At 43.7% G+C, this 17,064-nt stretch overlaps 7 non-coding genes across 7 annotated transcripts; all 7 read right to left on the bottom strand.

The window, feature by feature from the left end:
- Positions 1 to 934: 934 nt before the first annotated feature.
- On the bottom strand, positions 935 to 1,006 carry TRNAG-UCC (transfer RNA glycine (anticodon UCC)). Its single transcript has one exon. It is a non-coding gene; the product is annotated as a tRNA-Gly (tRNA).
- A 6,312-nt stretch (positions 1,007 to 7,318) lies between these two features.
- TRNAG-UCC (transfer RNA glycine (anticodon UCC)) lies at positions 7,319 to 7,390 on the bottom strand. Its single transcript has one exon. It is a non-coding gene; the product is annotated as a tRNA-Gly (tRNA).
- Positions 7,391 to 8,912: 1,522 nt separating this feature from the next.
- TRNAG-CCC (transfer RNA glycine (anticodon CCC)) lies at positions 8,913 to 8,984 on the bottom strand. Its single transcript has one exon. It is a non-coding gene; the product is annotated as a tRNA-Gly (tRNA).
- Positions 8,985 to 10,516: 1,532 nt separating this feature from the next.
- TRNAG-GCC (transfer RNA glycine (anticodon GCC)) lies at positions 10,517 to 10,588 on the bottom strand. Its single transcript has one exon. It is a non-coding gene; the product is annotated as a tRNA-Gly (tRNA).
- Positions 10,589 to 12,100: 1,512 nt separating this feature from the next.
- On the bottom strand, positions 12,101 to 12,172 carry TRNAG-CCC (transfer RNA glycine (anticodon CCC)). Its single transcript has one exon. It is a non-coding gene; the product is annotated as a tRNA-Gly (tRNA).
- A 3,119-nt stretch (positions 12,173 to 15,291) lies between these two features.
- On the bottom strand, positions 15,292 to 15,363 carry TRNAG-CCC (transfer RNA glycine (anticodon CCC)). Its single transcript has one exon. It is a non-coding gene; the product is annotated as a tRNA-Gly (tRNA).
- Positions 15,364 to 16,893: 1,530 nt separating this feature from the next.
- TRNAG-UCC (transfer RNA glycine (anticodon UCC)) lies at positions 16,894 to 16,965 on the bottom strand. Its single transcript has one exon. It is a non-coding gene; the product is annotated as a tRNA-Gly (tRNA).
- Between the last annotated feature and the right edge of the window lie 99 nt (positions 16,966 to 17,064).

The raw sequence follows: 17,064 nt of genomic DNA on the forward strand, positions 1-17,064 counted from the left end.
TCCGCTGCGCCACTCTGCTCCTTTGTGAAAGTGTTCTCTTTATGCAGATGAGGAGGCATTCAGAGAAGTGACGTGGGATTGGTCGGGCTCTCACCTCATTTGCCTAAGTATATCGCAAGGCATGCTGGGTGCAGAAAATCTTTATCTTCCCCTCTCACAATCAGTCACAACTGAAAGTCCAGACCCTCTTAGGCACTAGCCGTTTCAGGCCTTTAACAAGACAACAGCTCTCCGACGCTCTCTGTCTCTCTCTCTCTCTCTGTGATCCTAGTGCTTGCATGCTCAGTATTTGGCTTTACCTGGGAGCCAGAGATCTACCCGGTGAGGGCTTGCCGGGTATAAGGCTTTAGAGCGTTTGGGAGCATTCGGTACATGAGAGGACGTTGGACTGGAAGCTATGCAAATTTGAAGCATCCAAACTTCCTGCTGCAGTCGGAGGCTCTTTCCATGGACATCTGCCTTTTGGATTCCTCTAAACTTGCCCTCTGATGAAACATTTTGTGAGCTGCAGTTACCTCCGACGGCTACAAGGTGGTGCTACATTCAGGTGAGGGCACAAGTATGCACAAAATGTTGGGGACTTTTGCCAGATTTATTGCTGGATCTTGCATATTTTTTTCAGAGGCTAAATATTGCCTAGGAAATGCTTTTTAACATAGAGATGCTGGAGTTAAAATGTCTGGTCAGGCCTCAGCCCTTTCATTGTCTGCCACTGTAACATATTTTTTTACCAGTACATGTGAGTGGTGACTCTGCTTTATGAAACTTATCATATATTAGGACAATGAATATAGCAGAAGGGGCGATCGAAATGCTTGCCTACATATTTGTTTATTTTTTATATAATGGCTGATTAACCTCTTAATTATATTACCATTTTGTGAAATGTTGCTTTAAAATATATCCTGCTTGCAGAATATATAAGTATTTGTACTGCGTTGGCCGGGAATCGAACCCGGGTCAACTGCTTGGAAGGCAGCTATGCTCACCACTATACCACCAACGCCCTCTGATCTTTGCGCTCTCGGTTCTAAACATTAGGACCCTGAGTTCAATGACTATCATGCACCAGCTTCAATGGTGCATTTGGTTTAGATACCAACATGAAAAGCAATAGAAAGTTTTTGTAGAGGGTAAGGAACTGGGATTGAAACCAAGGACAAAGCTGTGCAGAAGAGAAGAATGGAAAGCAGCAATACAAATAATAGATATGAACACATAGAGGCAGCATGGGAAGCAAAGCAGGGAAGAGAAATAGAGAACATTCCATGAAATGCCCAGGAGATAGATAAGAGCAGAACAAAAAAGGGAAGAATGAAATTCAAAGCCTCCACATAAAAGTGTTTGAAGGTCCCACCAGTCATTCATGCTTATTATTGTGTGCCTTTACTTTCAAAGTACAGTGTGGAGCTTTTGACGATCCCTCTCTTGTATTTCAGCAGACACAGATAGTTGAGAAGTCTTTTCTCACATAGCTGACACAAGCTTGCGCTTTTCCTTGCTGGTAGCGTGGAAATGACAGCTTGGTCCTTGGAAGTAAAATCAAGCAAAATTAGCAGAGGATGGTTTCGATCCATCGACCTCTGGGTTATGGGCCCAGCACGCTTCCGCTGCGCCACTTTGCTCTGTTGTGAAAGTGTTCTTTTTATGCAGATAAGGAGCATTAGGCAGAGTAGCATGGGATTGGTCTGGCTCTCACCTCATTTGCATAAGTATATCCCAAGGCATGCTGGCTGCAGAAAAACTTCATCTTCCCCTCTCACAATCAGTCATAACTGAAAGTCAGACACTCTTAGGCACTAGCCGTTTCAGGCCTTTATCAAGACAGTAGCTCTTGAACCATCTCTCTCTCGCTCTGTGATCCTAGCACTAGCATGCTCAGGATTTGGCTTTACCTTGGAGCCAGAGATATACCCGGTGAGGGCTTGCCCGGTGTGAGGCTTTTGAGCGTTTGGGAGCGTTGTGGACGTTGGACAGGAAACTATGCGAATATGAAGCCTCCAACATTCCTGCTTCAGTGAGTGGTTCTTTCCATGGACATCTGACTCTTGGATTCCTCTCAACTTGCCTTCTGATAAAACATTTTGTGAGCAGCAGTTTCCTTCGACAGCTACAAGGTGGCGCTACATTCAGGTGAGAGCACAAGTATGCACAAAATGTTAGGGACTTTTGCCAGATTTATCGGTGGATCTTGCATATTTTTTCAGAGGCTAGATATTGCCTAGAAATGCTTTTTAACATAGAGATGCTGGAGTTACAATGTCTGGTCGGGCCTCAGCCCTTCCATTGTTTGCCCACTGTAACAAATTTATTACCAGCACATGTGTGTTGTGACTCTGCTTTATGAAACTTATCATATATTAGGACAATGTATGTAGCAGAAGGTGCGATTGAGATGTTTGCCCACGTATTTGTTTATTTTTTTATATATGGCTGATTAATCTGTTCGTGAAATTTCCATTTTGTGACATGTTGCATTACAATATATCCTGCTTGCAGAATATATAAGTATTTTCAGTGCGTTGGCCGGGAATCGAACCTGGGTCAACTGCTTGGGAAGCAGCTATGCTCACCACTATACCACCAACGCCCTCTGATGTGTTAGCTCTCGGTTCTAAATATTACGTTGCAGAAATCAATGACTATCTTGCACCAGCTTCAATGGTGCATTTGGTTTAGATACCAACATGAGAAGCAGTAGAACGTTTTTTGCAGAGGGTAAGGAACTGGGGATTGAAACCAAGGACAAAGTTGTGCAGAAGAGAAGAAATGAAAAGCAACAGTACAAATAGTAGAAATGAGCATATATAGGCAGCATGGGAAGCAAAGCAGGGAAGAGAAAGAGAACATTCCATGAAATGCCCAGGAGATAGATAAGAGCAGAACAAAAAGGGAAGAATGAAATTCAAAGCATGCCCAGAAAGTTGTGTGAAGCTCCCACCAGTCATTTATGGTTATAATTGTGTGTCTTTACTTTCAAAGTACAGGGTTGTACCTTTCACGATCACTCTTGTATTACACAGACACGAATAGTTGAGAAGTCTTTTCTCACATAGCTGGTACAAGCTTGCACTTTTCCTTTCTGGCTATGTGGAAATGACAGCTTGGTCCTTGGAAGGAAAATCAAGCAAAATTAGCAGAGGATGGTTTCGATCCATCGACCTCTGGGTTATGGGCCCAGCACGCTTCCGCTGCGCCACTCTGCTCCTTTGTGAAAGTGTTCTGTTTATGCAGATGAGGAGGCATTCAGAGAAGTGACGTGGGATTGGTCGGGCTCTCACCTCATTTGCCTAAGTATATCGCAAGGCATGCTGGGTGCAGAAAATCTTTATCTTCCCCTCTCACAATCAGTCACAACTGAAAGTCCAGACCCTCTTATTCACTAGCCGTTTCAGGCCTTTAACAAGACAACAGCTCTCCGACGCTCTCTGTCTCTCTCTCTCTCTGTGATCCTAGTGCTTGCATGCTCAGTATTTGGCTTTACCTGGGAGCCAGAGATCTACCCGGTGAGGGCTTGCCGGTATAAGGCTTTAGAGCGTTTGGGAGCGTTCGGTACATGAGAGGACGTTGGACTGGAAGCTATGCAAATTTGAAGCATCCAAACTTCCTGCTGCAGTCGGAGGCTCTTTCCATGGACATCTGCCTTTTGGATTCCTCTAAACTTGCCCTCTGATGAAGCATTTTGTGAGCTGCAGTTACCTCCGACGGCTACAAGGTGGTGCTACATTCAGGTGAGGGCACAAGTATGCACAAAATGTTGGGGACTTTTGCCAGATTTATTGCTGGATCTTGCATATTTTTTTCAGAGGCTAAATATTGCCTAGGAAATGCTTTTTAACATAGAGATGCTGGAGTTAAAATGTCTGGTCGGGCCTCAGCCCTTTCATTGTCTGCCCACTGTAACATATTTTTTTACCAGTACATGTGAGTGGTGACTCTGCTTTATGAAACTTATCATATATTAGGACAATGAATATAGCAGAAGGGGCGATCGAAATGCTTGCCTACATATTTGTTTATTTTTTATATAATGGCTGATTAACCTCTTAATTATATTACCATTTTGTGAAATGTTGCTTTAAAATATATCCTGCTTGCAGAATATATAAGTATTTGTATTGCGTTGGCCGGGAATCGAACCCGGGTCAACTGCTTGGAAGGCAGCTATGCTCACCACTATACCACCAACACCCTCAGATCTTTGCGCTCTCGGTTCTAAACATTAGGACCCTGAGTTCAATGACTATCATGCACCAGCTTCAATGGTGCATTTGGTTTAGATACCAACATGAAAAGCAATAGAAAGTTTTTGTAGAAGGTAAGGAACTGGGATTGAAACCAAGGACAAAGCTGTGCAGAAGAGAAGAATGGAAAGCAGCAATACAAATAATAGATATGAACACATAGAGGCAGCATGGGAAGCAAAGCAGGGAAGAGAAATAGAGAACATTCCATGAAATGCCCAGGAGATAGATAAGAGCAGAACAAAAAAGGGAAGAATGAAATTCAAAGCCTCCACATAAAAGTGTTTGAAGGTCCCACCAGTCATTCATGCTTATTATTGTGTGCCTTTACTTTCAAAGTACAGTGTGGAGCTTTTGACGATCCCTCTCTTGTATTTCAGCAGACACAGATAGTTGAGAAGTCTTTTCTCACATAGCTGGCACAAGCTTGCGCTTTTCCTTGCTGGTAGCGTGGAAATGACAGCTTGGTCCTTGGAAGTAAAATCAAGCAAAATTAGCAGAGGATGGTTTCGATCCATCGACCTCTGGGTTATGGGCCCAGCACGCTTCCGCTGCGCCACTCTGCTCCGTTGTGAAAGTGTTCTTTTTATGCAGATAAGGAGCATTAGGCAGAGTAGCATGGGATTGGTCTGGCTCTCACCTCATTTGCATAAGTATATCCCAAGGCATGCTGGGTGCAGAAAAACTTCATCTTCCCCTCTCACAATCAGTCATAACTGAAAGTCAGACACTCTTAGGCACTAGCCGTTTCAGGCCTTTATCAAGACAGTAGCTCTTGAACCATCTCTCTCTCGCTCTGTGATCCTAGCACTAGCATGCTCAGGATTTGGCTTTACCTTGGAGCCAGAGATATACCCGGTGAGGGCTTGCCCGGTGTGAGGCTTTTGAGCGTTTGGGAGCGTTCGGGACGTGAGTGGACGTTGGACAGGAAACTATGCGAATATGAAGCCTCCAACATTCCTGCTTCAGTGAGTGGTCCTTTCCATGGACATCTGACTCTTGGATTCCTCTCAACTTGCCTTCTGATAAAACATTTTGTGAGCAGCAGTTTCCTTCGACAGCTACAAGGTGGCGCTACATTCAGGTGAGAGCACAAGTATGCACAAAATGTTAGGGACTTTTGCCAGATTTATCGGTGGATCTTGCATATTTTTTCAGAGGCTAGATATTGCCTAGAAATGCTTTTTAACATAGAGATGCTGGAGTTACAATGTCTGGTCGGGCCTCAGCCCTTCCATTGTTTGCCCACTGTAACAAATTTATTACCAGCACATGTGTGTTGTGACTCTGCTTTATGAAACTTATCATATATTAGGACAATGTATGTAGCAGAAGGTGCGATTGAGATGTTTGCCCACGTATTTGTTTATTTTTTTATATATGGCTGATTAATCTGTTCGTGAAATTTCCATTTTGTGACATGTTGCATTACAATATATCCTGCTTGCAGAATATATAAGTATTTTCAGTGCGTTGGCCGGGAATCGAACCCGGGTCAACTGCTTGGGAAGCAGCTATGCTCACCACTATACCACCAACTCCCTCTGATGTGTTAGCTCTCGGTTCTAAATATTACGTTGCAGAAATCAATGACTATCTTGCACCAGCTTCAATGGTGCATTTGGTTTAGATACCAACATGAGAAGCAGTAGAACGTTTTTTGCAGAGGGTAAGGAACTGGGGATTGAAACCAAGGACAAAGTTGTGCAGAAGAGAAGAAATGAAAAGCAACAGTACAAATAGTAGAAATGAGCATATATAGGCAGCATGGGAAGCAAAGCAGGGAAGAGAAAGAGAACATTCCATGAAATGCCCAGGAGATAGATAAGAGCAGAACAAAAAGGGAAGAATGAAATTCAAAGCATGCCCAGAAAGTTGTGTGAAGCTCCCACCAGTCAGTCATTTATGGTTATAATTGTGTGTCTTTACTTTCAAAGTACAGGGTTGTACCTTTCACGATCACTCTTGTATTACACAGACACGAATAGTTGAGAAGTCTTTTCTCACATAGCTGGCACAAGCTTGCACTTTTCCTTTCTGGCTATGTGGAAATGACAGCTTGGTCCTTGGAAGGAAAATCAAGCAAAATTAGCAGAGGATGGTTTCGATCCATCGACCTCTGGGTTATGGGCCCAGCACGCTTCCGCTGCGCCACTCTGCTCCTTTGTGAAAGTGTTCTCTTTATGCAGATGAGGAGGCATTCAGAGAAGTGACGTGGGATTGGTCGGGCTCTCACCTCATTTGCCTAAGTATATCGCAAGGCATGCTGGGTGCAGAAAATCTTTATCTTCCCCTCTCACAATCAGTCACAACTGAAAGTCCAGACCCTCTTAGGCACTAGCCGTTTCAGGCCTTTAACAAGACAACAGCTCTCCGACGCTCTCTGTCTCTCTCTCTCTCTGTGATCCTAGTGCTTGCATGCTCAGTATTTGGCTTTTCCTGGGAGCCAGAGATCTACCCGGTGAGGGCTTGCCGGTATAAGGCTTTAGAGCGTTTGGGAGCGTTCGGTACATGAGAGGACGTTGGACTGGAAGCTATGCAAATTTGAAGCATCCAAACTTCCTGCTGCAGTCGGAGGCTCTTTCCATGGACATCTGCCTTTTGGATTCCTCTAAACTTGCCCTCTGATGAAACATTTTGTGAGCTGCAGTTACCTCCGACGGCTACAAGGTGGTGCTACATTCAGGTGAGGGCACAAGTATGCACAAAATGTTGGGGACTTTTGCCAGATTTATTGCTGGATCTTGCATATTTTTTTCAGAGGCTAAATATTGCCTAGGAAATGCTTTTTAACATAGAGATGCTGGAGTTAAAAGGTCTGGTTGGGCCTCAGCCCTTTCATTGTCTGCCCACTGTAACATATTTTTTTACCAGTACATGTGAGTGGTGACTCTGCTTTATGAAACTTATCATATATTAGGACAATGAATATAGCAGAAGGGGCGATCGAAATGCTTGCCTACATATTTGTTTATTCTTTATATAATGGCTGATTAACCTCTTAATTATATTACCATTTTGTGAAATGTTGCTTTAAAATATATCCTGCTTGCAGAATATATAAGTATTTATACTGCGTTGGCCGGGAATCGAACCCGGGTCAACTGCTTGGAAGGCAGCTATGCTCACCACTATACCACCAACGCCCTCTGATCTTTGCGCTCTCGGTTCTAAACATTAGGACCCTGAGTTCAATGACTATCATGCACCAGCTTCAATGGTGCATTTGGTTTAGATACCAACATGAAAAGCAATAGAAAGTTTTTGTAGAGGGTAAGGAACTGGGATTGAAACCAAGGACAAAGCTGTGCAGAAGAGAAGAATGGAAAGCAGCAATACAAATAATAGATATGAACACATAGAGGCAGCATGGGAAGCAAAGCAGGGAAGAGAAATAGAGAACATTCCATGAAATGCCCAGGAGATAGATAAGAGCAGAACAAAAAAGGGAAGAATGAAATTCAAAGCCTCCACATAAAAGTGTTTGAAGGTCCCACCAGTCATTCATGCTTATTATTGTGTGCCTTTACTTTCAAAGTACAGTGTGGAGCCTTTGACGATCCCTCTCTTGTATTTCAGCAGACACAGATAGTTGAGAAGTCTTTTCTCACATAGCTGGCACAAGCTTGCGCTTTTCCTTGCTGGTAGCGTGGAAATGACAGCTTGGTCCTTGGAAGTAAAATCAAGCAAAATTAGCAGAGGATGGTTTCGATCCATCGACCTCTGGGTTATGGGCCCAGCACGCTTCCGCTGCGCCACTCTGCTCCGTTGTGAAAGTGTTCTTTTTATGCAGATAAGGAGCATTAGGCAGAGTAGCATGGGATTGGTCTGGCTCTCACCTCATTTGCATAAGTATATCCCAAGGCATGCTGGGTGCAGAAAAACTTCATCTTCCCCTCTCACAATCAGTCATAACTGAAAGTCAGACACTCTTAGGCACTAGCCGTTTCAGGCCTTTATCAAGACAGTAGCTCTTGAACCATCTCTCTCTCGCTCTGTGATCCTAGCACTAGCATGCTCAGGATTTGGCTTTACCTTGGAGCCAGAGATATACCCGGTGAGGGCTTGCCCGGTGTGAGGCTTTTGAGCGTTTGTGAGCGTTCGGGACGTGAGTGGACGTTGGACAGGAAACTATGCGAATATGAAGCCTCCAACATTCCTGCTTCAGTGAGTGGTTCTTTCCATGGACATCTGACTCTTGGATTCCTCTCAACTTGCCTTCTGATAAAACATTTTGTGAGCAGCAGTTTCCTTCGACAGCTACAAGGTGGCGCTACATTCAGGTGAGAGCACAAGTATGCACAAAATGTTAGGGACTTTTGCCAGATTTATCGGTGGATCTTGCATATTTTTTCAGAGGCTAGATATTGCCTAGAAATGCTTTTTAACATAGAGATGCTGGAGTTACAATGTCTGGTCGGGCCTCAGCCCTTCCATTGTTTGCCCACTGTAACAAATTTATTACCAGCACATGTGTGTTGTGACTCTGCTTTATGAAACTTATCATATATTAGGACAATGTATGTAGCAGAAGGTGCGATTGAGATGTTTGCCCACGTATTTGTTTATTTTTTTATATATGGCTGATTAATCTGTTCGTGAAATTTCCATTTTGTGACATGTTGCATTACAATATATCCTGCTTGCAGAATATATAAGTATTTTCAGTGCGTTGGCCGGGAATCGAACCCGGGTCAACTGCTTGGGAAGCAGCTATGCTCACCACTATACCACCAACGCCCTCTGATGTGTTAGCTCTCGGTTCTAAATATTACGTTGCAGAAATCAATGACTATCTTGCACCAGCTTCAATGGTGCATTTGGTTTAGATACCAACATGAGAAGCAGTAGAACGTTTTTTGCAGAGGGTAAGGAACTGGGGATTGAAACCAAGGACAAAGTTGTGCAGAAGAGAAGAAATGAAAAGCAACAGTACAAATAGTAGAAATGAGCATATATAGGCAGCATGGGAAGCAAAGCAGGGAAGAGAAAGAGAACATTCCATGAAATGCCCAGGAGATAGATAAGAGCAGAACAAAAAGGGAAGAATGAAATTCAAAGCATGCCCAGAAAGTTGTGTGAAGCTCCCACCAGTCAGTCATTTATGGTTATAATTGTGTGTCTTTACTTTCAAAGTACAGGGTTGTACCTTTCACGATCACTCTTGTATTACACAGACACGAATAGTTGAGAAGTCTTTTCTCACATAGCGGCACAAGCTTGCACTTTTCCTTTCTGGCTATGTGGAAATGACAGCTTGGTCCTTGGAAGGAAAATCAAGCAAAATTAGCAGAGGATGGTTTCGATCCATCGACCTCTGGGTTATGGGCCCAGCACGCTTCCGCTGCGCCACTCTGCTCCTTTGTGAAAGTGTTCTCTTTATGCAGATGAGGAGGCATTCAGAGAAGTGACGTGGGATTGGTCGGGCTCTCACCTCATTTGCCTAAGTATATCGCAAGGCATGCTGGGTGCAGAAAATCTTTATCTTCCCCTCTCACAATCAGTCACAACTGAAAGTCCAGACCCTCTTAGGCACTAGCCGTTTCAGGCCTTTAACAAGACAACAGCTCTCCGACGCTCTCTGTCTCTCTCTCTCTCTGTGATCCTAGTGCTTGCATGCTCAGTATTTGGCTTTTCCTGGGAGCCAGAGATCTACCCGGTGAGGGCTTGCCGGTATAAGGATTTAGAGCGTTTGGGAGCGTTCGGTACATGAGAGGACGTTGGACTGGAAGCTATGCAAATTTGAAGCATCCAAACTTCCTGCTGCAGTCGGAGGCTCTTTCCATGGACATCTGCCTTTTGGATTCCTCTAAACTTGCCCTCTGATGAAACATTTTGTGAGCTGCAGTTACCTCCGACGGCTACAAGGTGGTGCTACATTCAGGTGAGGGCACAAGTATGCACAAAATGTTGGGGACTTTTGCCAGATTTATTGCTGGACCTTGCATATTTTTTTCAGAGGCTAAATATTGCCTAGGAAATGCTTTTTAACATAGAGATGCTGGAGTTAAAATGTCTGGTCGGGCCTCAGCCCTTTCATTGTCTGCCCACTGTAACATATTTTTTTACCAGTACATGTGAGTGGTGACTCTGCTTTATGAAACTTATCATATATTAGGACAATGAATATAGCAGAAGGGGCGATCGAAATGCTTGCCTACATATTTGTTTATTTTTTATATAATGGCTGATTAACCTCTTAATTATATTACCATTTTGTGAAATGTTGCTTTAAAATATATCCTGCTTGCAGAATATATAAGTATTTGTACTGCGTTGGCCGGGAATCGAACCCGGGTCAACTGCTTGGCAGGCAGCTATGCTCACCACTATACCACCAACGCCCTCTGATCTTTGCGCTCTCGGTTCTAAACATTAGGACCCTGAGTTCAATGACTATCATGCACCAGGTTCAATGGTGCATTTGGTTTAGATACCAACATGAAAAGCAATAGAAAGTTTTTGTAGAGGGTAAGGAACTGGGATTGAAACCAAGGACAAAGCTGTGCAGAAGAGAAGAATGGAAAGCAGCAATACAAATAATAGATATGAACACATAGAGGCAGCATGGGAAGCAAAGCAGGGAAGAGAAATAGAGAACATTCCATGAAATGCCCAGGAGATAGATAAGAGCAGAACAAAAAAGGGAAGAATGAAATTCAAAGCCTCCACATAAAAGTGTTTGAAGGTCCCACCAGTCATTCATGCTTATTATTGTGTGCCTTTACTTTCAAAGTACAGTGTGGAGCTTTTGACGATCCCTCTCTTGTATTTCAGCAGACACAGATAGTTGAGAAGTCTTTTCTCACATAGCTGGCACAAGCTTGCGCTTTTCCTTGCTGGTAGCGTGGAAATGACAGCTTGGTCCTTGGAAGTAAAATCAAGCAAAATTAGCAGAGGATGGTTTCGATCCATCGACCTCTGGGTTATGGGCCCAGCACGCTTCCGCTGCGCCACTCTGCTCCGTTGTGAAAGTGTTCTTTTTATGCAGATAAGGAGCATTAGGCAGAGTAGCATGGGATTGGTCTGGCTCTCACCTCATTTGCATAAGTATATCCCAAGGCATGCTGGGTGCAGAAAAACTTCATATTCCCCTCTCACAATCAGTCATAACTGAAAGTCAGACACTCTTAGGCACTAGCCGTTTCAGGCCTTTATCAAGACAGTAGCTCTTGAACCATCTCTCTCTCGCTCTGTGATCCTAGCACTAGCATGCTCAGGATTTGGCTTTACCTTGGAGCCAGAGATATACCCGGTGAGGGCTTGCCCGGTGTGAGGCTTTTGAGCGTTTGGGAGCGTTGTGGACGTTGGACAGGAAACTATGCGAATATGAAGCCTCCAACATTCCTGCTTCAGTGAGTGGTTCTTTCCATGGACATCTGACTCTTGGATTCCTCTCAACTTGCCTTCTGATAAAACATTTTGTGAGCAGCAGTTTCCTTCGACAGCTACAAGGTGGCGCTACATTCAGGTGAGAGCACAAGTATGCACAAAATGTTAGGGACTTTTGCCAGATTTATCGGTGGATCTTGCATATTTTTTCAGAGGCTAGATATTGCCTAGAAATGCTTTTTAACATAGAGATGCTGGAGTTACAATGTCTGGTCGGGCCTCAGCCCTTCCATTGTTTGCCCACTGTAACAAATTTATTACCAGCACATGTGTGTTGTGACTCTGCTTTATGAAACTTATCATATATTAGGACAATGTATGTAGCAGAAGGTGCGATTGAGATGTTTGCCCACGTATTTGTTTATTTTTTTATATATGGCTGATTAATCTGTTCGTGAAATTTCCATTTTGTGACATGTTGCATTACAATATATCCTGCTTGCAGAATATATAAGTATTTTCAGTGCGTTGGCCGGGAATCGAACCCGGGTCAACTGCTTGGGAAGCAGCTATGCTCACCACTATACCACCAACGCCCTCTGATGTGTTAGCTCTCGGTTCTAAATATTACGTTGCAGAAATCAATGACTATCTTGCACCAGCTTCAATGGTGCATTTGGTTTAGATACCAACATGAGAAGCAGTAGAACGTTTTTTGCAGAGGGTAAGGAACTGGGGATTGAAACCAAGGACAAAGTTGTGCAGAAGAGAAGAAATGAAAAGCAACAGTACAAATAGTAGAAATGAGCATATATAGGCAGCATGGGAAGCAAAGCAGGGAAGAGAAAGAGAACATTCCATGAAATGCCCAGGAGATAGATAAGAGCAGAACAAAAAGGGAAGAATGAAATTCAAAGCATGCCCAGAAAGTTGTGTGAAGCTCCCACCAGTCAGTCATTTATGGTTATAATTGTGTGTCTTTACTTTCAAAGTACAGGGTTGTACCTTTCACGATCACTCTTGTATTACACAGACACGAATAGTTGAGAAGTCTTTTCTCACATAGCTGGCACAAGCTTGCACTTTTCCTTTCTGGCTATGTGGAAATGACAGCTTGGTCCTTGGAAGGAAAATCAAGCAAAATTAGCAGAGGATGGTTTCGATCCATCGACCTCTGGGTTATGGGCCCAGCACGCTTCCGCTGCGCCACTCTGCTCCTTTGTGAAAGTGTTCTCTTTATGCAGATGAGGAGGCATTCAGAGAAGTGACGTGGGATTGGTCGGGCTCTCACCTCATTTGCCTAAGTATATCGCAAGGCATGCTGGGTGCAGAAAATCTTTATCTTCCCCTCTCACAATCAGTCACAACTGAAAGTCCAGACCCTCTTAGGCACTAGCCGTTTCAGGCCTTTAACAAGACAACAGCTCTCCGACGCTCTCTGTCTCTCTCTCTCTCTCTGTGATCCTAGTGCTTGCATGCTCAGTATTTGGCTTTACCTGGGAGCCAGAGATCTACCCGGTGAGGGCTTGCCGGGTATAAGGCTTTAGAGCGTTTGGGAGCATTCGGTACATGAGAGGACGTTGGACTGGAAGCTATGCAAATTTGAAGCATCCAAACTTCCTGCTGCAGTCGGAGGCTCTTTCCATGGACATCTGCCTTTTGGATTCCTCTAAACTTGCCCTCTGATGAAACATTTTGTGAGCTGCAGTTACCTCCGACGGCTACAAGGTGGTGCTACATTCAGGTGAGGGCACAAGTATGCACAAAATGTTGGGGACTTTTGCCAGATTTATTGCTGGATCTTGCATATTTTTTTCAGAGGCTAAATATTGCCTAGGAAATGCTTTTTAACATAGAGATGCTGGAGTTAAAATGTCTGGTCAGGCCTCAGCCCTTTCATTGTCTGCCACTGTAACATATTTTTTTACCAGTACATGTGAGTGGTGACTCTGCTTTATGAAACTTATCATATATTAGGACAATGAATATAGCAGAAGGGGCGATCGAAATGCTTGCCTACATATTTGTTTATTTTTTATATAATGGCTGATTAACCTCTTAATTATATTACCATTTTGTGAAATGTTGCTTTAAAATATATCCTGCTTGCAGAATATATAAGTATTTGTACTGCGTTGGCCAGGAATCGAACCCGGGTCAACTGCTTGGAAGGCAGCTATGCTCACCACTATACCACCAACGCCCTCTGATCTTTGCGCTCTCGGTTCTAAACATTAGGACCCTGAGTTCAATGACTATCATGCACCAGCTTCAATGGTGCATTTGGTTTAGATACCAACATGAAAAGCAATAGAAAGTTTTTGTAGAGGGTAAGGAACTGGGATTGAAACCAAGGACAAAGCTGTGCAGAAGAGAAGAATGGAAAGCAGCAATACAAATAATAGATATGAACACATAGAGGCAGCATGGGAAGCAAAGCAGGGAAGAGAAATAGAGAACATTCCATGAAATGCCCAGGAGATAGATAAGAGCAGAACAAAAAAGGGAAGAATGAAATTCAAAGCCTCCACATAAAAGTGTTTGAAGGTCCCACCAGTCATTCATGCTTATTATTGTGTGCCTTTACTTTCAAAGTACAGTGTGGAGCTTTTGACGATCCCTCTCTTGTATTTCAGCAGACACAGATAGTTGAGAAGTCTTTTCTCACATAGCTGACACAAGCTTGCGCTTTTCCTTGCTGGTAGCGTGGAAATGACAGCTTGGTCCTTGGAAGTAAAATCAAGCAAAATTAGCAGAGGATGGTTTCGATCCATCGACCTCTGGGTTATGGGCCCAGCACGCTTCCGCTGCGCCACTTTGCTCTGTTGTGAAAGTGTTCTTTTTATGCAGATAAGGAGCATTAGGCAGAGTAGCATGGGATTGGTCTGGCTCTCACCTCATTTGCATAAGTATATCCCAAGGCATGCTGGGTGCAGAAAAACTTCATCTTCCCCTCTCACAATCAGTCATAACTGAAAGTCAGACACTCTTAGGCACTAGCCGTTTCAGGCCTTTATCAAGACAGTAGCTCTTGAACCATCTCTCTCTCGCTCTGTGATCCTAGCACTAGCATGCTCAGGATTTGGCTTTACCTTGGAGCCAGAGATATACCCGGTGAGGGCTTGCCCGGTGTGAGGCTTTTGAGCGTTTGGGAGCGTTGTGGACGTTGGACAGGAAACTATGCGAATATGAAGCCTCCAACATTCCTGCTTCAGTGAGTGGTTCTTTCCATGGACATCTGACTCTTGGATTCCTCTCAACTTGCCTTCTGATAAAACATTTTGTGAGCAGCAGTTTCCTTCGACAGCTACAAGGTGGCGCTACATTCAGGTGAGAGCACAAGTATGCACAAAATGTTAGGGACTTTTGCCAGATTTATCGGTGGATCTTGCATATTTTTTCAGAGGCTAGATATTGCCTAGAAATGCTTTTTAACATAGAGATGCTGGAGTTACAATGTCTGGTCGGGCCTCAGCCCTTCCATTGTTTGCCCACTGTAACAAATTTATTACCAGCACATGTGTGTTGTGACTCTGCTTTATGAAACTTATCATATATTAGGACAATGTATGTAGCAGAAGGTGCGATTGAGATGTTTGCCCACGTATTTGTTTATTTTTTTATATATGGCTGATTAATCTGTTCGTGAAATTTCCATTTTGTGACATGTTGCATTACAATATATCCTGCTTGCAGAATATATAAGTATTTTCAGTGCGTTGGCCGGGAATCGAACCCGGGTCAACTGCTTGGGAAGCAGCTATGCTCACCACTATACCACCAACGCCCTCTGATGTGTTAGCTCTCGGTTCTAAATATTATGTTGCAGAAATCAATGACTATCTTGCACCAGCTTCAATGGTGCATTTGGTTTAGATACCAACATGAGAAGCAGTAGAACGTTTTTTGCAGAGGGTAAGGAACTGGGGATTGAAACCAAGGACAAAGTTGTGCAGAAGAGAAGAAATGAAAAGCAACAGTACAAATAGTAGAAATGAGCATATATAGGCAGCATGGGAAGCAAAGCAGGGAAGAGAAAGAGAACATTCCATGAAATGCCCAGGAGATAGATAAGAGCAGAACAAAAAGGGAAGAATGAAATTCAAAGCATGCCCAGAAAGTTGTGTGAAGCTCCCACCAGTCATTTATGGTTATAATTGTGTGTCTTTACTTTCAAAGTACAGGGTTGTACCTTTCACGATCACTCTTGTATTACACAGACACGAATAGTTGAGAAGTCTTTTCTCACATAGCTGGTACAAGCTTGCACTTTTCCTTTCTGGCTATGTGGAAATGACAGCTTGGTCCTTGGGAAGGAAAATCAAGCAAAATTAGCAGAGGATGGTTTCGATCCATCGACCTCTGGGTTATGGGCCCAGCACGCTTCCGCTGCGCCACTCTGCTCCTTTGTGAAAGTGTTCTGTTTATGCAGATGAGGAGGCATTCAGAGAAGTGACGTGGGATTGGTCGGGCTCTCACCTCATTTGCCTAAGTATATCGCAAGGCATGCTGGGTGCAGAAAATCTTTATCTTCCCCTCTCACAATCAGTCACAACTGAAAGTCCAGACCCTCTTATTCACTAGCCGTTTCAGGCCTTTAACAAGACAACAGCTCTCCGACGCTCTCTGTCTCTCTCTCTCTCTGTGATCCTAGTGCTTGCATGCTCAGTATTTGGCTTTACCTGGGAGCCAGAGATCTACCCGGTGAGGGCTTGCCGGTATAAGGCTTTAGAGCGTTTGGGAGCGTTCGGTACATGAGAGGACGTTGGACTGGAAGCTATGCAAATTTGAAGCATCCAAACTTCCTGCTGCAGTCGGAGGCTCTTTCCATGGACATCTGCCTTTTGGATTCCTCTAAACTTGCCCTCTGATGAAACATTTTGTGAGCTGCAGTTACCTCCGACGGCTACAAGGTGGTGCTACATTCAGGTGAGGGCACAAGTATGCACAAAATGTTGGGGACTTTTGCCAGATTTATTGCTGGATCTTGCATATTTTTTTCAGAGGCTAAATATTGCCTAGGAAATGCTTTTTAACATAGAGATGCTGGAGTTAAAAGGTCTGGTTGGGCCTCAGCCCTTTCATTGTCTGCCCACTGTAACATATTTTTTTACCAGTACATGTGAGTGGTGACTCTGCTTTATGAAACTTATCATATATTAGGACAATGAATATAGCAGAAGGGGCGATCGAAATGCTTGCCTACATATTTGTTTATTCTTTATATAATGGCTGATTAACCTCTTAATTATATTACCATTTTGTGAAATGTTGCTTTAAAATATATCCTGCTTGCAGAATATATAAGTATTTATACTGCGTTGGCCGGGAATCGAACCCGGGTCAACTGCTTGGAAGGCAGCTATGCTCACCACTATACCACCAACGCCCTCTGATCTTTGCGCTCTCGGTTCTAAACATTAGGACCCTGAGTTCAATGACTATCATGCACCAGCTTCAATGGTGCATTTGGTTTAGATACCAACAT

The sequence above is a fragment of the Lissotriton vulgaris genome, chromosome 9 (genome assembly GCF_964263255.1).
Source record: "Lissotriton vulgaris chromosome 9, aLisVul1.2, whole genome shotgun sequence".
Taxonomy (NCBI): domain Eukaryota; kingdom Metazoa; phylum Chordata; class Amphibia; order Caudata; family Salamandridae; genus Lissotriton; species Lissotriton vulgaris.